Source organism: Hipposideros armiger, unplaced genomic scaffold (genome assembly GCF_001890085.2).
Source record: "Hipposideros armiger isolate ML-2016 unplaced genomic scaffold, ASM189008v1 scaffold_690, whole genome shotgun sequence".
In the NCBI taxonomy this organism is placed as follows: domain Eukaryota; kingdom Metazoa; phylum Chordata; class Mammalia; order Chiroptera; family Hipposideridae; genus Hipposideros; species Hipposideros armiger.
The window spans coordinates 486,234-508,627 of record NW_017732040.1 but is presented as its reverse complement, the minus strand read 5'-3'; the positions used below and the strand labels follow the sequence as shown (position 1 = coordinate 508,627).

General features: G+C 42.6%; 1 protein-coding gene across 4 annotated transcripts in view; it reads left to right on the top strand.

Moving 5' to 3' along the window:
- The first annotated feature begins 14,360 nt into the window (after window positions 1–14,360).
- The window catches only part of TACC1 (transforming acidic coiled-coil containing protein 1), a 109,375-nt gene continuing 101,341 nt past the window's right edge, over window positions 14,361–22,394 (top strand). The window contains exon 1 of one of the 4 annotated variants that reach the window (XM_019626794.1): window positions 14,361–14,816. The gene's annotated coding sequence lies outside the window, so the exon portion shown is untranslated. Of the gene's footprint in view, window positions 14,817–21,257; window positions 21,361–22,394 lie in introns of those variants that run through there. The other 3 variants (XM_019626800.1, XM_019626802.1, XM_019626801.1) reach the window with 3 other exon arrangements.

The window sequence follows — 22,394 nt, the reverse complement described above, 5'->3', positions numbered from 1 at the left end:
CTGTCCTCTTCCACAATTCCAAGGGGCGGCAGGGCCCAATCTCAGACTCAGACTGACCCCAAAGCAATGAAGGAGAATGCAGAAAGAAATCCTTGAGGAGAGTCTCAAAGCTACATGCCAACTCACAAAATGCAGACTTCTTGGGACTTCTTATATAGAAACAGTATACCTAGAATTAAGTCAACAATAGATCTGGAATTAAGGCCAAGAAAAGAAAAATGTCCTATTTCGTTTCATTTTCCTGCTAAGGACAGCGCCCCCTCCTTCACCTCATCCCCAATCTTACTCTCCCTTCCCTGGCATACTTTTCTTCTTTTGTTTGCATGTTTTGTTCCTAAGGACTCGTAATAAAAAAGAACAATAGCTAACACTTACTGAGCACATACTATGTGCCCAGCTCTGTGTTAAGTGCTTGTCATGTGAAACCACATAATATCCTTTGAGGTTAAAACATACTTGGGATTGAAAACTAAGAGGAAACTGTGGTAGGGGATGTGGAAAGGCAGAGGGAAGCTGCTGGGTTGGAATATGAACAAGACACGTACTCTCACAAAATAATGCTGGACTCTCCTCCTTTCTAGCTAATTTCCAGACGTTCCTCTTTCTTTTGCTGCCAAAACCCTCCACATTGTGGCCGACACTCAGTGCCTCTATCTCCTATTCTCTTAACCACTGACTTCCACCTCCACGATTTTACTGAAACTTCTCTCATTAAGGTCACCATGACTTTCTTTGGTTAAATACAATGGCTTTTTTCCTTAGTCTGCATTCTTGCTGACCTCAAGGCAATATTTGGCATTGTTAATTCCCTGCCTTGTAGTCACGCTTCCCTACCTCCCTCTCTCCTGCTTGGTTATTTGCAGGGTCCTCCAAGCGTGCCCGTGAGTGTGGGGTTCCTGCCAGGGTCCCTCTGACAGGCATCCCCTCTCTCCTAGTCTGAACCGGCAGATCTCTGTGTGACTCCCAAATTGACCTCTCCAGACCAGACTGCCCCTAGTCTCCTGGATGCTCTATGATTTTCCCACACCTTCCATGTCCAAAACTAAACGTCTTCTTCCCTCAAGTTAGTTTCTCTTCCAAACACCCCCGTTTCCAAAGTTTGTCTAAAGCAAATGCAAGTCTAAAGCTTTGAAATCATTACCTCCTCCCCCTTTCACTCTATACACCCAGGCCCCCAAACTGCTGCTGCGACTAAACCCTCTCACTTCTGACCCTCCTCTCACCCCACTGCTCTCTCCTAGGTCAGGCCCTGCCCACCTCACACCTGCTTGGTACATTGGCCGTCTAGGTAATCTTAGAGCCTCCATTTCTCCACACCTCAATATTTTCCTAAAACATTTCATTCGAAAGCAGTTTTTGTTAATAAACACCTTTAAAATCTTTGATATAGAGATTCTACTTAGAGAAATCTATCCCAAGGAAATAATCAGAGGTATGTGAGAACAAAGATTCATGTACAAGCATATTCAGTGAGAACAGCTTAAATGGACAAGTGGGAGGGGGCGTTAATAAATACATTATAGTGAGTCCACTAGAAGGGGACATGGTGCAGCCATTAAAAAAAATCGTGCTTCAGAAGGATATTTGATGATATGGGGAAATGTTCATCCCATATTGTTAAATGAAAAGAGCAGACTACAAACAGGAAGGTACACCATGACCCCTATCTCAACCCACTCTCCTCCTTGCTCATTATACCCCAGCAACATTCCTCTTCTTTCAGTTTTATTAAGCTCTTTCCTTCCCCAGGGCATTTGCACATGTCAGGAAAAACTGTGAAAGACTTTGAAATAAGGAGAAAAAAATCCTGGGTGTCCTGACTAGCTTACTAATCCTGGTTATCTCCATCTTTCATTTTATCTGAGCTAGTTTACAGTTCTATAAGCTATAGGTAGCTGAGTAATGCAAATGATAATTTTTCATATGCCAGTGAATTCTGTTCAGGGGAAGGACAGCTGATTTTCCTCCACCCAATTTGACATCTATATATACTTTATTTCAGCATTTTTGATTGATAAGTGTGGTACTTTGAATTCTCATTTGAACCAGTTGTAACATCTTACTGGTTCCCTCACTAATTGTTGAGTTAAATACAATTTTTGGCACATGTTCATTTTACATTTGTATGCAAGTTATGATTTCCCTTTTTAAAAATATGTTCTGTAACACACACCTGCCTGTTATGTTCTTTCTCGCTCCCTTCACCTGTCTAACCCCTGCTCATTCTTCAGGTCCCAGCTTAAGTGTCTCGCCCTCAGAGAGGCCTCCTTCATTTGAGATCAGGTCCTCCATTATTTATTCTCTTATTTATCTGTTCCCTCATAATACTTCTTACAGTTTATAATTATATATTCTGTGTGTTTACGAATGTCTGTGAGTCAAATTACCTGTGGTTTAAATTTCCTTCTTTGCATTTCTCTTTATTTTATAAATTTTCTATAATGAATATGTGCATTTTTACAATTTTTAAATGTTATGTTTAATCACTATTTTCAAAAGGAAAAAAAAAAAAAGAACCACAGTTGTTTACTGTCAATTGCCTCTTGCATCTCCATTGAGTCTCCACCCTCCAGACACTCCTGCCCACTCAGATTGCTCCTTGACATAAACTCCTATTGCAATTATATTCTGTTCCACGCAATTAATTTACTGCAGCATTCAGTAACAGCATAACAAGCACCTAACTGTGTGTGTAGCCCAAGAAGCCATGTGTGTGTGTGTGTGTGTGTGTGTGTGTGTGTGTGGTGAGACCCCAAGAAGGGTAATTTGTGCTTCCAACTCTGGAGGAGTTTATAACCTAATGGGTGATATAGGACATAAAAGAAAAGTTAAATAACAATGTGAGGTATTATTGAACAAAGTGCCATAGCTCTGCCTAAATGTTAAGGCGTGAGCTCACTCAGGGCCAAAATGGTCATGTGTCCTTATATCATGTTCTCCACCTTGCATGTTTGTTAGTCTTGTGAGTTGAACTAGAATGTAACCTCACAGAAGCAAGGACCATGTTTTGGCTTCTTTAAATATGACCCATGGTACCAAACACAGCCCGGACACGTGGCAGAGGCTCATTGATTCACTTATTGTCCATGATGACCGGCTGTGTCAAGTCTTAGCACTTAGCTTACTTGGGAAATGGAAGTTATACCAAAAGTCTCTCCCCATTCAGCAGATGTGTATCTGTGCTTACCACAGAATCGTCCAATTTGTTGTCTGAAGTTATATATTTGTGATTGCTCGATTCCTGCTGAGACTGCTTATGGAGAAGATGGAGAATCGTGCAGAAGGTGATACAAGTGAGAAGCCTGAGCCTGGGCTGGAGGTTTAGTGACCCCCTCCTTCGGGCCTCTTCCCTGTACAGTGAGTGGGGGAGGGCAGCCAGGCAGCACGAGTGTCTCCAGGAAGGCGAGCCTTTGCTTAAACAGAAGCTGGAGGCCAGCCACCTTCACACACCTGGTCGGGGTCTCTACTCTTCCGTCTAGTCACAAGGGTGTCAAGTGTTAGAAAACAACCTGCTTATGACTCTAGTTCAGGAGCATTGAGGTCAGAGCTCCGCCATCATCCTGTTGTTTTACATCATGCGTAACCTGAGTCTTCTCAAGGGCCTCCTTCAGAATGTCCCCACTCTCCATGGTTGAGCCTCTGGTATGGAACACAACCCTGTCCACATCCATGTTTGAAGTATAATGTGTCACAAAATAAATGGACCAGAGGAATTTTGATTGGAGAGGGGGTTATTTTTTAATCATAGTGTTCTATAGGTTGCAAACTCTGCTTCCTCCAGGTAGGCTTAGAAAATGGCCAAAAGATATGTTTCTTATCCTTCTGACCTCAAACTAGGTTGCCACCTCCTACACTCTTTTTTTTTTTTTTTTAAAGAAAACAAAAGCTCCCTGTCTGTACAATCTGACCTTCCTTGTGAAATGAGACGCCAAGAGCCTGGTGTCTCTCCGTGTCTTTTTCTCTCTTAGTTTTGGGAGGCATCCCTCTCCTTTAAGACTGACATCAAAGAAGTCACTGTGTCATCCCCCAAATTCTCTGAGATGCTATTTTCAGGAAAGACTGTAGGCAGGATGGACCAGGCTCTAAACCAGTGTGGCAGTGATTCCTGTTCGGGAGGGGCCCCTCTGGGTCAGGAAACTGGGCCACGAAGCCATAGATGCTGGGTGGTGGCTGAGAAGGGCAGCCAGGGCCCCCAGAAGTGAACTCGGAGGCACCGTTGGCATCTCAGTGCCCTGCGTGAGAGACAACATTGTGGGTTGTCTCTCTCCGAATGCGAAAGTCTAGGGTACAGCAAGAGCGACCAGATGTGGGACGCGAATGCCAGGGCAATTGTACTCTCCACTCACAGTGCAGCCTTTCATCCGCGTCCAGGAAAGGAGAAAAAATTGTCATGTAAGTTCTGCAACTTGGCTGTGATGATTTCCATGCGCGCTTGTGGGCCGCATTGTTCTGCCTCTCCGGGCAGATCTTTGGCTGTCGGAGGGGCTTGGCACTCACTCCCCTGGCTGGCTCCCTGCAGCTCTGCTCCGGGGCCTCTGTGCCCAGGCCTGATTAATGTAGCCCAACTTTCCCCCAAGATGCCTAGGGGGGATTGAACAGCCTTATTGACTGATCACTTTTATTTCTCTTTTGCTGTTGACTTCCTGTTTACTGCTCCTTCCAGCGTATACGAAGCCATTTGCAGCCATATGATGTTTTAAGATTCTCTTCATTCAAGGAGAGCCAAGAGACAAAACTGCAGTCTGCCCAGGAAAACAAAAGAAGCAATGGCTCCAGCGAGCTCAGGCTCTGTGGATCATCTGATCCCCCCGGTGCGGGGGAGGCTGCCCACCACTTTGCCCTGCGATGTGATGATTGCCAGTTATTAAGCCTGTCTGGTGGAGGAAAAAGCCAAATGAGGAACAATAATAAAAGTGAGATAAATGACTCCCAGGGACTAAGAACTCAGACAAAAAAAAAAAAATCCCTGCACTCCTTTTAGAGTCATAGCCAGGAGGATAAACACCATTTAATTTGCAAATGATTGCCATTTGGAGATGTTAAAAAATAAATGTCACTAGAAGGAAAGTTTACATGGAAATTGTGAGAGCCTGTGTTGAGAGCATTTGTGAATTCCTCCTCAGCAGTCTCCTGAAGCACAATTTACAACTAGACTCCATGACGTCTATTCCATGGGCAGTCTGCTTTTTGTTTTTTACAACAATGAGGTAATGGTTCTCAAACCAGGGTGATAGGGTGGTTTCACCCCTCCCTTCTGGGGACATTTGGCTACATCTGTAGACATTTTGGTTGTCACAGCTGTGTGTGTGTGCATGTGTGAGTGTGCTGGCAGGGGAGTGGGTAGTGAGTGCTATTGGCAACTAGTGTGTAGAGGCCAGGGATGCTGTTAAACATCCTAAAATGCACAAGACAGCCTCTCCACAACAAAAAATTTTCCAGCCCCAAATGTTGATTGTGTGAAGATTGAGAAACACCGGTAACATTAGGTATCTGAAAGCAGAAAAGAACAGAGATGTATTGGCTTTAAATTGCAATTTTCTACTTGGAAAAATATGTGGTAAAGGCAGGGGGTTCCCAGCTTTTTGGAAACACACCGAGCTAATAAGATCTATGAAACTAGTATTACAGTCTTTGTGTGATCAGAATGTCTTGAGGGTCTCCTAAAATCTAGGTGAAGATGTGGGCACCCGTCACCCCCTTCTAGTACCAGTCAGATGTCCACGTGTGTGCAGCCACTGCCCTCTAGGGGAAGAAATGCATGAGGCTGCTTGCCGTGGGTGTATGTTTCACAGCAGCTCAAGGCCCCTTCTTCACTCCAGCGGTATGAATGAGGCAAAGAACCCTAATTTTATGGATAGCAGACTAGTTTCAAGTTCCAGCTCTACCACTTGCTTACAATGACAAACCTCCTAACCTTTCTTAGCCCCAGTCAAGCCTTTGTAGTTCACAGGTTGTGGGCATGGATGGGCAGGCACTGTGTAAGGGTAGAAGCATCACAAAAATAAATGTACGTTGCTATAGTACCTCTAGAAGTATAAGATTGGAGATGTTCGATTATTAATAAATAGTTATTGAGGCCTATCACGTGCCACACTCTCTTGTAAGGGCTGAGTATATAAAGTAAACATGACAAAACTAATGGTGGTGGTGGTGGTGGGGAAGATAATAAACAATCATCAAATAAGATAATGATGTAATTCCAGAGAATGTTAATTGCTATGAAGAAAACAATAGGACAATGGATAAAGAATGACTGGGGTGGGTAGGTGAGCACCCCTTCAGTTAATCAGGATGGTCAGGGAAGGCCTTTCTATGTCTGTGAGACAGAGAAGGAAGTGACCTTATAAATACAACTACCCTTGGATTAAGGCATAGGGGCCCCTGCCCTGGGCCCTCTGTGAGAAGACCCTGAGCATCCTCATTACTTAACATTGTTTGGGCTCCAGAGAAGTGCTTTTCTACCTCTGCATCCAGATGCAAACTAGTATGGAGAGGATGAGCGTGGTGGACGTGCTTCGGTAAGAAAAAGGATGAATTAATTTGTTAAGTCCTTCTTTTCAGATAGCATCAATGCATAAAGAATTGTTTCTCAGAGTTCTGAGCATCCATTTCTTTTGTTCTTCTTTATGTTTGGAGATGCTCATGGATTAGAGCAGTATTTGCAGCATTGGCACATGGTACGTGAGGAACATTTGCACTGTTAAATAATTCATATTTCTCTTAAATCTGTATGCATGTTGATCTAGATATAAGATGCTTGAAGAATACCAATTCCTTACCTTGACAACCACGTGGACATTGAATACTAATATTGAGAATCATCTTTTACATAAAAATATTAAATATAATTTAGCTAAGTTTTCCAAAAAAGTTCTTCAGTTTTATTTAAATAATTCTAAGTTAAAATTTTCGTATCCATTGATTATAATATACATTCACTTAATTTTAAATAATTTTTTTTTAATTGGGGAACAATGTGTTTTTCCAGGACTCATCAGCTCCAAGTCAAGTAGTTGTTTCAATGTAGTTGTGGAGGGCGCAGTTCAGTGGCCCATGTGGGGATCGAACCAGCAACTTTGGTGTTATGAGCACTGCGCTCTAACCACCTGAGCTAACCAGCCGCCCCTAATTTTAAATAATTTTGATTGAGAAAAATAACTTTTTTGAAAGTATACATAAAAACATTTCATTTTTTATTTTTTTATATTTACTTTCAGTTATATTTTAATGGTAATATACTTAAATTTTGTATTCTGAGGACAATAACATTTTAAAAATCTTTTATATCATTCATCTCAATAGAACACAATTATTTGAAAATGATTATTTTTGTGATTTCACTTAAATAAAAACCAAAAATAAATTTTTGTGAAATAAACATATAAGTTATGAATAATGAATGTCTGTTACTCATTTAAATATCACCAACCAACCAACAGAACACTCAAATATGCACAATAATAATTTAAATTCAATTGTCCTTTATATTTTGCTAACTTAAAGTCATAAAAACCATACATTTACCCATATTTTTCAATTTTGTTATTATGAAGGCATTTGTCATGGTAAGAGCATAGAACATGTCTTATGGAACAGCTGTCAGTGGTATGTGGACCTCCATTTGTACTCTGTTCCTCAGCCCCGCTAATGTCAGGGGTGGGCCTGTGTATGGTGATCTGGGGGGTGGGGTGGGGAAGAAATAAGAGGTTCAAAGACCCTGAAACAACCAAATGTTTGGCATGTTGGAGAAACAGAAAGGCCAGCGTGGCTGCAGCCTGGAAGGTGAAGTTGGAGAGGTGGGCAGGGGCCTTGTGACAATGGAAGCATTTTGGAGCTTCCTGTACTAGCAATGGGAAGCCATTGGACTGTGTTAGCTGAAGATGGTTCTGGCTGCCATATGGAGAATGACGTCTAGGGGAACAAGAATAGAGACAAGGGCCCAATTAGAAGGCTGTTGCATTAGTTCTGGCTAGATGACAGTGATTTTAACTCGGGTTTTAGCAGTGAAGATGATGGGAAGTGGTCAGACTGGGGGTATGTTTGAAGGAAACTATGACAGGATTCACTGATGGATTGAGTGTTAGAGGTGGGGAAAACAGAGAACGGTTTCTAGGTCTTTGGTTTGAGCAACTGTGTGTGGTGGAAGGAAGCCTAGAGAGCAGAATGGGGAAGTGGCGTATGCCTTGTATTGGGAACAGAAGTTCTGCTTTTGTAGAAGTGCTTGCATTGCAGATAATGGCTAGAGGAGAAACTAACAAGGTAGGAGAAATGTCTTCTTACTTACCTTCTGACTTTCCTATCGGCAGCTTGCAGGTGTCACTGGGCCTCACTACCCAGGTGCCCTTCAGAGCCTGTCCCATTCTCGTTGTCCATCAGCTATCCCTCAAGATTTTGACAGGACAACTGAGATATTATTAACTACTAAACTCCTTTCTAGCCTTGACATTCTATGATTTTAAGGTAAAAAGGTGGGACCCAGAAGTGTTTGAATTTTAGAAGAAGACTTCCTGAAGACAGAAGAAGAATTAATCTATAAAGGTAAACATATTTGTGTGACAGTCTTCCACTTGGCCACCACCTATACTCTCAGCGTCCTTATCCACGATCCTGTCTCCATACACGTGTTGGTGCAATTCACAATTCTATTTTTAGAACTAGCAATTTCCGTTAGATGTCATCATGCAGTCTATGAATCCACAGCTCGATGCCCTCGAAATAAAGCCACAGAATATTAGAACTTTAGGGAGCAGCTGCTCTGACTCTGTTGCCCTGATAAGGGAAGAGGAGGCTAAGCTGCTACATGATGGTCGATGATATGATCACACAGTCACACAGTGGGCTGGTGATGGATGTGGGTCCCGAGCCCAGGCTTTGGGACTTCCTGTCCAGTATGCTTCCCACAAGCATCCCCCAGGGATGAAGCAATCGGTCGTGCTAGGTGAGGACCTGACACCAAAATAGGTCTCAGGTTTCTTCTTGCAGTGCCTGCAGATTCATGTCATTTTCTGCTCTGTAGAACTTTAGCATACCTCCCAAGAGCTCACAGCTCTTTCATAAATACAGTAACATGGATCTCGACTGCCATTCCTTCAATCCATCAACACTGAGTGGCAAGCCCAGTGGTACTCAGGATACAAAGAACAGGGCGTGCCCTCGAGGTCCTGCCAGTGTATGTGTGTGGTGGGTGCGGTGGGGGTGGGGAGACACTAACCTTGATGATTCCGGTGCAGTGTGTGCAGTGCTGTGGTGGCAGGGTGCACAGGGTCCGTTGGGATGACCCAGGGCTGACAGGAAAGGAAGAGCAGGTAAAGCACCTGGAGCAATTGAGCCCTGGGCTGTGCTGAGGGACTACCAGGAATTAAACAGAAGAGAAGGAAGGAATGGTGAAGTCGTTTTCAGGAAAAAAGAACAGCATGTGCAAGGCAAAGAAGGAAGGCAGAATCCGGCATGTTTGAAGAATTGCAAACACTTGATGTCAGTGGAGCATAGAGTGGGAGTGAGTGAGAAGCGAAAGACAGGGTGTGAAATGGGCAGAGCTAGGTCTTGTTATCCCTGTTACACTGGTGGTGAACCTATAATAGACATCAAATTGGCAGTCAAGTGAGATTCCCCAGGACTTTCTGCTATTTACTCCAGTTTCAAGCAATGCTTACGGGTGAGCTGCATTTGAAGCACACCTTCTGCCCTCTGACTCCATCAGCCATCCTTACTCCAGGGTAGAAGACGCTTAACCAGGTGGAATCTTGAGTGAGAATCAAAGATGGTATTAAAAGTTTACGGATGGGTGGAAGAGGCAACCACAGTGTGGCCAAGCCTAGGAACATGATCTTCCTTTTCTCTTTCCACAGCATCTGGCGCAGTCACCTCCTTCTGTATCTTACTTTTTCCCTCACCCAGAGACCCTCTGGCTTCCCAATGCGTGGAGTCCAACCAAGACAATCCCTGAGTTTATCCCTAAGGACAGCACAGGCTCAGCAGAAGACTATTAATCACAAAGTCTCTGGCACATAGTAGGTACTTAATATATCTTTGTTGTGTGAATGGATATGAATGCATCAAGATGGAGTCTTTGCCTTTTCTCCCCGCTGGCTTTCTCTTGTTTTCCAGAACCCAAATCTGATGGTTCGGGGGTGGGTGGGTGTGTGGGGGGTGGTGGAGCCAAACGTGTGCTAGGTGCTTTGAACTAGTCATCTTCCATCCTCACCACAGCTGGCACTGCATGTCCACAATCTCTTATCCCAGAGCCAGGTGTGCTTCAGATTTTGGAAAGGTGATACTGCAAAATATATGTTTTATTATATAAAACCCCTCATGGGCCAGGGAGCACCTTGCAATGAAACACGAAAACTTTTGTTGCAGTGAAATGTAAGAATATTCACACCAAGTAGGAAACCTTAGGCCATGCCAGGTCTTGCTGCTGAATGAGTTATGAAATGCTTCTGGTTTTCAGAGTGTGGGAGTTTGGAAATGGTAGATAGGAGACAATGGATCTATGAAATCCTCCCTTTTTGGAGGAGTCAACTAAGAGATGAAGTAATGTGCCCAAGGTCACTCCACTAAGGCAAAGAGTCCGGATTACGACACAACTCATCCAACTCCAAAGCCCATGCTCTTTCTACTGTGGAATTCTGGGTTGCTTGTCTTGTCTGCTGCCCAGTACAAAAAGGAGTAAATGGCAGCTGTTTCTGGTGCGCAGCTGCCAGGACTGATATGTAAGACCAAGTTTGGAAAGAGTTTCTGGCTGGAACAGCAATGCCTCCATCTACTGGACAAAAGCAGGAATGACACCTGACCCATTCAGAGAAATGAAGTGTGTCCAGGTAACGGATTCTCAAGAAGGGTGGCTGAATTGTCTCCCCTTCTGTAACTGTGCAAATCATATTTCAGGAGCCAGAAAGCTGCTTCTAAATTACTCTTACATAATCTATCCTTAAAATAATAACAACAACAATGAGAAGAAACCTTTTTCGCCCAATTGCCAGACATTCTCGAGTGAAAGTGCCAAGTTTCACCATCCTCAGTACCTCTACAACGTCTCTTCGAAAACATGACACTGTTATTTCAAAATTTTCAGTGGTTCCCATCCATTGACTCCAAGGACCTCCTTGCAACCACTCTTGCTGCTCCAGCCATTCCCCACATCATGCACTTTTGCCCTCACTGGGCCCTTATTGTACCTGTATTTTCTGCTATAGCACCTGCCTACTACAATACATTTGTTGCTTTGCTTGCTTCCTCGGCTAGACTCCTAGCTCCTGCACCTTTTAGGTCATCTGGAATATAGAATGGGTTTTCATCATTTCTGAGAGATGAAAAATTAGAGTGAATTTATTTCATTAGCTTAAGACAATCAAAAGTACGATCATTAATTAAAAGCACATACAGTAACCATTGTCAGACTCCCAAATCTCAGTGGAATTACATTTTTTAAATCCTTTGAATGTGAACTTTGGTAGAAGGCAGGATGGAGAGAGCTTGGGGATATTTGTTTCCCTAAAGAAGGAAGATTGTCAAAGAATCAGTCTACAGAATGATTTGTTCATGTAAGAAATTATTCTTTCCTTGAATCCCCCATATCATCTTCTCTTTTCTCAGACAGTGTCTTGAATTCCTCAAAGTAAAACCTCAAAGTGAACTGGACAAAGAAGCAAGAAACTGTACCTGGAATATGGCACTTTAGAAGTTGGAGTGGGTTACAAAATAAACAGATATTGCTATTGTTTTTTAAGTTATTTGTATTGTTTTTGCAAAAGCTTTACTTAGATATAATTTACATACCATTTAGAGTATATAGTTTGGTGGTTTTTAGTATATTCACAAAATTGTGCAACCATTGCCACCATCAATTCTAGAACATTTTCAGCAGAAAGAAAACCCCATACCCTTTAACTATCAATCCCCAAGCTTCCGCTCCTGGTATACCACCAGCCCAGCCCCTGGCAACCTACTTTCTGTCTCCATGGATTTGCCCATTCTAGACATTTCATATAAACGAAATTATAAAATATGCGGTGTTTTGTGACTGGCTTCTTTCACTTAGCCTAATGCACTCAAGAATCACCCATGTTGTGGCATGTATCCATACTTCACTTCTTCATATGGCTGAGAAATATTCTATTGTACGGCTATATCACATTTTGCTTACTTTTTCATCAGTTGATGGATAGTTGGGTTGTTTCCACAGAAGCTATTATGCATACAGCTACTATGGACATTTATGTATAGTTTTTTTGTGTGGACATATGTTTTCAGTTTTCTTGGGTATATACCTAGGGATGGAATTGCTGCATCAAATGATACAGGTATGTTTATTTCCTCTCCCTACTAGATTAAAAACATCCCCAGGGCACTGTTTGAGGCATTCATCTTTCGTCTTGGCGCTATGTACATAGATGTCCAGTAAATGTTCATTGACTGGAATACATGAATAGACGATATTTGCAATTCTAACATGAAACATGGTAAAGAGTTGGGGGATTAGACAGGCAGCATGAATAAAATTAATCTTTTTTAAAAAACTCAAGTCATGAACAGTTTTAACACTGACAGGTATAATTGCAAAATATATCTCTCAGAACATCAGCTCTCATTTTGTATAATGAGAGCAACAATATCTTACAGAGTTGTTCTATTAAAACTGTTTTCGTGTGAGGAGGCCTCCAACAGACCTGGCACATACAGTCAGTACTCAATGAATGCTTTGTAGGCAGTTAAATTCAGTATGGTCCCTCATCCACAAACTTGTCCAAGCTTTGGCCTTCTGTGAAATATTGTCTAGCTTTGACCTTGAAAAGACTGGCTTTTCATCTCACCTACTGCCCTGTCTTTTGCTGCCCAATGTGAGATCGTTATGCCTGTGTCTACATTCATGATATCGAAGCAACTAGTTTATCTAGTAAAAAGAGCTGATTAATCTCGTGAATCTTGCTTTCAAGGTAAGAATTAGAAGTGCCACCTCGCCAGTTCTGCCTGGCAACATCCCCACATCCCTATGGTGAGCTGTGCCCACTGGAGCTGCACGCTCTTGAAGTCTGTGATTTTTGCCCTCATTGAGGGCACAATCAATTTTTTAGAAACGTGTGTTATCTATTGTTTATATATCAAATAGACTCATTATTTCTTCCTCTTTTTAGAGTGTAACTCTTGATTATTTGGGGACAAAAGCCAAGTGAGGGAGTTCTATGTTTATTTTACTATTATGTTTAAATATGTTTTTAAAATAGGCACCTAGTTAAATACTTTTAATGATGGGTTAAATTTTGTGTATTGGGATTATTTCCACACACACTAAAATGAGTTTGAAATGTTAGACTCTCTAAATTTCAGAATATAAATGCATTTCAATTACTTTTAAGTTCAGGTACTCAAGCTAGAATGAAAAAACATCACTTAGGTTAGTCCTGCTTCACTGACTAAATAAAAATAATATGTAATCAGTACATCAAATTAACAATCTAAAAATCACTAGCCCCAGTCTATTATGTATACCGTGTAATTTTTTAAATGAAAGATACTTCTAAAACATTTGAAACTTTCTAATCTGACTAATGGGCAAACTTTTTTTTTCTTATAATCTTGTTTACACTATTTATTACCCACTTTCTTTTAATACATAGAACATAGGAGATATTGTCATTTCCTGTTTGTGAACAAATCTCTAATTAGCACTGTGAGAACTACCAGGTTTTATTGCAGGGGTCAACAAGTACCTTAAAGGTTCCCAATTTCTGATGCCATTTGACAATTCGCAGATATGCCACCCTCCAGGCAATAACCAACAGTGAATATTAGGATGGCTTCTCACCCTCATGTACCTGCACCCCAATGCTTCCAAGAATTATAATCAGGAATCTTCCAGCCCCACTCCTGGGGGACTGAAGAGGCAGAGTTTGTAACTTGGAACTGGATCCCATTTGGGAAAGGTAGCCAATTCCTGTGTTAACATCATAGAAAGACCTCGAACTAAGAGAAGGCCTTGAAGACTATCATTACCCCTCCTGCCACACACCACACACTGGACCGAGGCCCAGACGAGCACGTGCAGAAGGCTGACCTGGTCAGGAACCTGTGAGCCCATAGTTTAAGGGTGTTTTCACTGCAGTCTTTTACCAGTTATTATTGTTATTTTTCAATTAGAAGGGGGGAAAATAGCAAGAAGGATGTGGGTGTGTATATTTCTTGGAATCCAGAGGTTTGGGGGGAAAAGGGGGAGAAATCCATGAAAAAAATGTCCCCAGTACAAAAGTTGGCAAAACAAATAGTTCTCTTTAAAAAAAAAAAAAACATGAACTGTGTAACAAGAGAAATATTTTCTCTCACAAGGAGAAAGTGTTCTTGAGCCAAGTTTAAACAGAGGAAAAATTTTCCAGCATGTCAGGAACGGAGCTGACGTTCCATGAAGAAGAAGAAGGAAAAAAAAAGTGCTGGAGGAAATAGTAAGGGGGAACAGGCACCAGAATTCAGACGGAGCTTTAAATTCCAGACAGGCCGCAGTTGTGAGCACTCGAGAAGGTCCCCCATTGAAGGCAGACTCTAGTCCGTTTCTCTCTTGAGGTCCCAGCCCCAGTGGACATTTCCTGTTCCGCCTCTGGAGATTCAAGCCCCAAATTACAAAACATCCTTTCCCTGTAACCAAGTGCTTGGTTCGGAGACTATCCCCTGCCCACGTCAACGATCTCAGGCCTGCCCTCCCCTTCCTTCCGCGGAACCCCTCCCTGACCAGCGGAGCTTGGCTTCCCAAGGAGAGATGATGGATCTGCAGTAGCAGGTGGTGCCAAAGCCAGAGGGAAACGACCCCTGGAACCACGGCTGAAGAGGTAGGAACCCAGGGTACTGGGCATTCTTGCTACCGTTTCACATTTATTGAGCAAAATGAGGTGCTTGTCCTTTAAACCTTCTGCTGAGGGCATTTTCGCTGATGGGTGTGTGTCGTGGGTGGATGGACTCAGAGGCTAAGGTCAGGCATTTCTTTTCCCACTCTCTTTCCAAATTTAATTTGACTTCCTGGGTCCTTGGAAGCACACGTTTTGTTTGAGTTCCGGTGTGGAAAGTGTTATGGCAGAATTCTGGGAATTCCCTAATTCTCTTTGTTTCTTTTTCTTTTCTTTTCTGTTTTTGGAGTCCCTGGCATGTCAAGGAGCATTCATAAATACCTTCAGCTTTGAATAGATTCACAGAGAAATGACTGAAGTGGAAGGGCTAGGAAAAGGCATTTTTGCCACTATGAACTGGGGTCCAGCTGTTTCCCAGGACCTGATGCTCTCTCCTTCCCTCTCTCCCACCCACCATCATGTATGGGGACACATGCTTTGAGCTGTCCCTCCAGGCATGGAGATGTGGCACCTTGAGACACATTTGTACATTTATGGGCAGAGCCCCACTGTGTGAGGCTTAGCTGCCTGTGGCAGAGCTAACTGGTCTACCCAGAAAGCTGCATGTGGCCCTTGGCTTCCGTAGGGACGTGCTCTCAGCAGTCCTTGCTGGAAGGCTGGCTTTGGCAACACATGTGCTGACATTAGACTGACTCAGATAACTCAGCATGGCTTCTGCACAAGGAGTACTTGAAAATGTATGAAGCAGTCATTAATGAAGTATTTCAAATGCCTTTTCTCTGTACTGCTATGGCTTTGACTTCTCTGAACCACACATTTTGCTCCTTAGCCATGTGCTGCTGTGCACTGTTTTCTAACAGGCTAAATACGAGTAGAAGAATGAATTGAACAAAACTAGTCATAACCTATTAGTTGGTGATCCCAAGACAGCCACTAACTCTTGTTGAGCACTTGATGTATGCCAACCACCATTTCAAGGGTGGTGGGTATCATCATCATCATCACCCCAATTTTACAGATGAGGAGATTAAGGCTGGAGACACAACTAGTAAGTGGTAGAGGAAGGATTCGAACTGAGGTAGCCTCAGTCTGGAGTCCATGCTGCCATGCTCTGATACCAGGAAGATTGGGGTTTGAATCTTGGTTCAAGCATTGTCTAGCTGGGTGACTTTGGACAAGTTAAACGTCCTCAACCTCAGTTTCCTTATCTGTGAAATGGGATAGTAATAACCCACCCTCACAAATGGGGTTATGAAAGGTAAATTAATTTTAAAAGATTATTTTACTGAAGCAAGTGAACAATAAAAGCATGTTCTTCCCATTCCTGAGAGTGTACAGTGTGACCATGGAGGGATCCCTGTAGAAGGCAGCAACAATGTCTTGTTAGGTTTGTACCTTCCACCAGGGACATTGGAGCTCCCTTGCCAGCTAGTGCAAGACTGTAGCTGCTAGTTCACTAGACCCTAAGCTCCCTAATGCAGGGTTCGTGTCTTATATACACTTGTTTCTCTTAGAAAAATGTTTCTTAAGGACACCCTTGCCCTTCGGAAGGGGTGCAGGGTCCCTTTTGGGGAGGAGTTCATCTCCTGCCCTGGGGAGCCCCCTTGGAGGCGTGTGCCAGCCAGGCTCAGGAGGTGAGCTCTTCCATCTCAGTCATCCCGCCCTCACATGCAGGGATAGACAAGGGGCAGAACCCCAGGGAGCTTAGATTACAACCTGGCCTCTCTCTGAGTCTTTTCTGAGTGTGCCCTTCTCACTTCTGCTCACAGTTATGGACTGCATGATCAATAATCATAATAGCTATTATTGATCTTCTTAAATGATAACAGCTTACTTATTGAGCCAGTCATTGTGCTGAGCACATTACACAGATTAGCTCATGTACTGCTCACAAAAGCCCTGTAAGGCAACCTTTAGCATGATCCCCACTCTGCTAATGAAGACTCTAAAGGTAGAGACATTAAGCGACTTGCTCAAGGCCACCCAGCCAGTAAGTAGTGTAAGTGGGATTGGATCTCCAACCCCTGAGTCCAAGCACACCACCTTGAATATTTTTGCAGCTCTGTTTCACAGAGGTAAGAGGGATATTGTGTGAGTACAGTTCTTTCATATTTTTGGCAAAGGATGCCCCCGAGAATAGGCTGGGAGGAACAGAGTGACAGGGCCAGGACAGAATGTTCCATGAAAGGAAGGGTGCTTTTGTGAAAAAGTGGAGTCAGGATTCTTGTCCAAGCTATATCTCTGATAAACTTGACCTCTTCTCTGAGAGGTCATAGGGTTTAATGGGAAAGAGCCAGCTGTGTAGCCAGACTCCCTGGGTTCAAATCCCAGTTCTGCCACACGTATCAGCTAGATCACCTTAGGAAAATTATCAAAATAATGATATCCTATGTAGAGAGATGAAAATAACAGCACCTATTTCACAAAGATATTATGAGGATAAAATGACTGTCCACATAAAGTATTTAGAACTGTGTCTGGCACATAGTGAGAACTCAATAAATATGTTATTATGTGTAAAAAAAAAAAAAGGTTGCTGGATTAACCTTAGGTAAGATAGTTGGGTGGCAGTCCAGAAATAAGAAGTAACTAGTGTTTGAGACTGTAAAATGGGCACAAACAATTTCAACTGTGAGCTGGGGAGGGGAGAGTTTCAGCCTGGAAGGACCCAGTGTCTCTGAGAGACAATTTGGGACCTATAGAAAAGAGCTTAGATGTTCTCCCAGGGATTAAAGAGGCAGAACTACAACAGCAAGTCTTTAGGGTTAGCCTTGCCAAATTGGAGCTTTTGATTAAATGAATTACAATGTATTTATCTTTGCAGTTACAGAAATTAGTCCCAACAGTTAGACCTATTGTTATTTCAAAAAAATTTGCTTGTTCATTTCAATGACTAAATGATATTGGCTTAACCACTTGTATTTTTGGAGGATGACTTTAAGATTTCAAGCGGAGATATAACATTGAAGAGCTAAATATAGCCGATTTAAAAAAAAAACAGTAAGGAGATCATGACTTACAAAAGAATTGTGTGGCTTTTTTTTTTTTTTTTTAAGATTTTGTTGGGGAATTGGGGAAGGGGAACAGCCAAGTTGTTGTCCTTCAATCTTAGTTGTGGAGGGAGCAGCTAGCTCAGCTCCAACTCCAGTCGCCATCTGGCTGCCCTTTGGCAGCTCACAGCCGCTCAGCTCAAGGTGCTGTGTTCAATTTTAGTCCACAATCCCATGCAGTAGTCCAACCTGCAACCTTGTTGTTAGGAGCATGTGCTCTCACCAGCTGAGCAATCCTGCCACCTGTTGGCAACTCAGCGGCAGCTCAGCTTGGGCGCAGCCCACTGGCCCATGTGGCAATCAAACTGGTGACCCTGTTGCTCAGAGCTGGAGCTCTTAACCAACTTAGCCACTCGGCCGGCCCTTGTGTGGCATTTTTAAAGAACAAACTTGTGAGCACAGCCTAAGTCTAGATTAAATTTGAAATGATTTTGGAAGTAGTGTGCATCATCAGTTGGCCAACCTTTACTGGAAGTAAAAGTGGGCAAGAAATAAATAAATGGCTGTCATTTACTGAGCACTTACTATGAGCCAGGCCTTGTGCTAAGTGCTTCATATGCATGTGTTTAATACTCATAATCACCTATCAGCTGAGTACTATTATAATATTATCCAGTTTACAAACGAGGATAGCAAGGTTTAGAGAAGGAAATAATATGCACAAAAACACACAGCTGCTAAGTGCTAGGGTTGGGATTCTAATTCAGGACTGTCTGATTCGGGTATGCGTACTTAAACCTTACATTATGGTTCATTAAACCATCCCTGATTTAAGCCATCTCTATTTGTTTGAAGAGTACTGTACAGCTGACCCTTGAACAACACAGGTTTTAACTGTGCAGGTCCACTCATATGCAGGTTTTTTTCAATAAATACTGTAAATGTACAAGTATTTTCTCTTCCTTATAATTTTTAAATAACACTTTAGCTTAACTTATAGTAAGAATACAGTATATAATACAATCACATACAAAACATGTGTTTATCCACTTTATGTTACCAGTAAGGCTTCCGATCAGCAGTAGGCTATTAGTAGTTAAGTTTTGGGGGAGTCAAAACTTATACATAGATTTTCAACTGTGCAGGGGTTTGGTGCCCCTAACCTTCGCGTTTTTCAAGGGTCAGCTATATTTGGAAGTGGATGGAGGGAGTAGTAACTCTCACAGCATGAGGTCTGAGCACAACACTCTTAGACATTTGGGAGACCAGGGGTCAGAAGGTGCAAAGGGCACGTGACAGGGGAGGCAGAGGCACGGTGCAATTGCGTCTAAGCAAGCAAAGTGCGCCAGGCAAGGCCAGCCATGGGTAAACCTGTGGAGCTGGTTGTCTTCTTAATCTTTTTTCAGGACCCCCTGTCTCCAGAATTCCTCTTTCCTTTTCTGAAGGGATCTCTGTCACTCTGACAACACAGAGAAGGTCCCAGCTGTGGCCTCCCACTGAGCCCAGCTCTGCCCCTAATACTCTCAGTATCCCACGTATCTAAAATTAACCTACCTATTTGTTGTCCATCAAAACCCCCTTTGACCAGTGCCTGACTTTTAGCAAACCACTGGACAGTGATTAATAAATGAATTGATACGCAGGTACAGCTCTAGTGGAAGAGTTTTAGACTTCACTGTGGCAGTGAACAAAGGAAGCATTTTGGAATAGAGAGACTCCCTAGGCACCCCTTAAGCACACTCCACAGGTTGTTAACTGCTTCAAAGCTGGAAAGGCAAACACCTTTCTGAGGATCTGAAGTCCAGATTGCAACCTTTTAATGTGTTACATGATAGAGAAACTGCTTATCTGAATTCTCAAAACATTTAGAGCACAGACTCAGCCAGGACAGTTCTAGGCAACAGTGTGAAGTACTCGTATATGATGTCCTTCCTCAGTGCCCAGAACACTCTGTCCTTTTCTTAGTCCTAGGGCCCCTTTTTCTACCCACCTTCTCAACCTCTCGCATCCAGACTCCCCTTCCTTCCACATCTCTAGCAAGGCCTTTAGGCCCTTAATTCACTGAACAATCTTAAAGCAGTAATTTCCCAAGTATGGGTATGTTTACAATAATGATTTTGTTTGTTTGTTTGTTTGGGGTTTTTTTTTTTTGGTTTGGTTTCTTTTTTCTGTTTTTGCTGGAAACTAGATAACAATCGAATTTAGGAATCAAATAGCAGTTTGGGAAGGGTTTTCAAAGGTTTTTGTGATATACCGTATTTTGCTGTGTATAACGTGCACCCACATTTTTGGCCCAAACTTTTCAGGGAAGAAATCCTTCATTTTAATTTTTTAATTCAAATTTTTATTTGTTTACATTTAGGTACTTTTTTTTCCATTTTATTTATTTATTTATTTATTTATTTATTTATTTATTTATTTATTTATTTAGGAGGGCACAGGTCACAGTAGCCCATGTGGGGATTGAACCAGAAACTTTGGTGTTATCAGCACCATGCTCTAACCAACCAAGTTAACTGGCCACCCCTTGTTTTTTTGTATTATAAAGGAATTTTAGCATTTATTTTTTAACATATTATGGCACAAGAAATTTTATGTAACAAATAATTATAAAACACAAAAACAGATACAAGGTACAAGAAATTTTATGTACTGGAACAAATTTACGATATTTATGCATCATAGAAGACCAAGAACTCTTTGTTGTTGCAAGTTCATCCTGAGTTCAACAAAACTGATTATTGTATTCCAGGGTATTGTTTTGCATATGGATATCGTTATTGATTTCTAGAGTTACACTTTCAACTCATAAGCATAAATAAAAGAATTAAAAACATTTATATAGATACGGAATTAGTACTACCTGTGTACAATGCGCATCCTTATTTTTCCCTCACAAATTTGGGCAAAAAAGTGCACATTATACACAGCAAAATACGGTAGGTCCTTCTTAGATGCCTGCCTTCCTCTCCCCCACCCCCATCACACACACTATAAATCAGTACCCATGTGGGGCCCATCAGTAATTATGGAAGGTCCTAGTTTAACGACTAAGGATGGAGTTAGGAAGAGGGAGGAAATCTGTTGTATATTGCAGGCCACCCAAGATATATGGGGGCATGAAGACAAGGGGTTTTACTCCTTTTGCACTTTCAGCCATGGAGGGGTAATAGGGTTATTCTCTTCCTTAGCCTGACCTTCTACTTTTAAAAAGAGGTTTCAAGAAACAGAAGCAGATAGTAGTTGAAAAACTAGACACGATACAGGACAAAATGTCCCAAGGCAGCAGGGGAAGGCTTGTATGTTCATTGTTCAACATGGGGTTCTCCTGGACTCTTGGAACTTTCTGTAGTTTGACTTTCTGGCTAATTATTACCATCTGTGTGGTTGCTGGCAGCAGACCCTTTGCAGGGCCTACCAATTGAGTTGCTGGGCCTGCCTGAGGGCTGCACCAGCTGCTGTCAGCTGCTGAGGCCCCTTCGAGTTTTCTTCAGAAACAAGCAGCCATGCCCACTGACTGCTCCCCGGCAGACCATTGGGTGAGTGGCTTGCCTTTCTGTCTGTCTCCTCGCCTCTTGCAGTTGGTTGTCTAGAGCCCAGGGTGGTTTCCTAGTCTCAGGTTTCCTCTTCCAGCATAGCATGCCTGTGGTATGTCTGCATGTGTGACAGAGCACACCCTCCTCCTCTCTTTGAACTGGCTCAGTAAACAGCATGCACAGCCTTGCACAGATGCAGAGATGCGTCACGGAAAAAAGAGGCCTGTATATACTTTAGTAAATAAACAGCTGTCAGGACTCTAGGCACGTATCAGATGTAGCCTGGTAAGGCATTTAGTTTGCTTTTAGAATCATGTGCATTAGGACTAAAAGGGATCTCAGAGACTTTCTAGTCTAAACCCTTCATTTTACAGATAAGAATGAGGCCTAGAGAAGTAGTGATGTTACCAGGGTCACAGAGCTAGGGTCCACAGTGGTCCTCTATCTCACCAAACCAATCTATAATGTGGATGGTCTTGAGGAGAGATGAAAGAAAGCTACAAGGGTGCTGGATATTTCCATTTGCCTTCATAAAGTCACTCACCATCCTTCCCCACTCTGCTCTGTGCCTAGGAGGCTGACCTGAATGGTGCCCTTGCATTTGATTTCCAGTCAGGTTCAGCCAATGGAGGCCCTGGGCAGGAAATCAGAGGGAGAGAGGAGACGGATCCGAAGTTATTTATTCATCCCTTACTCCTTTTCTTCTGGGTTGTCATGGGCCACTTGTGTCCCCTGACTGAAGACCATAACTTCTGTCAGATGGTCCTCTCCCTACAGCTCTGTCCCCTTGCCCCTTTAGGCGTAGGACAGAAGCAGAGTCTCCCCACCGTACAGCCCTGGGGAACCCAAACTCTACTCAGACCTTTGTAAACAGTCCCTTTTCAACTTGGAGAGTGTTACTTGCTAGGGTCCTAACTGATACATGTGGCTTTGTTTATTAGAGAAAGAAAAACCTATAGTCATGACTCCTTAGGTTATTCTTGGCTTGACAGTTTCTCCTTGTTTTTGGTGACCTTGAAAGTTTTGAGGACGGATGA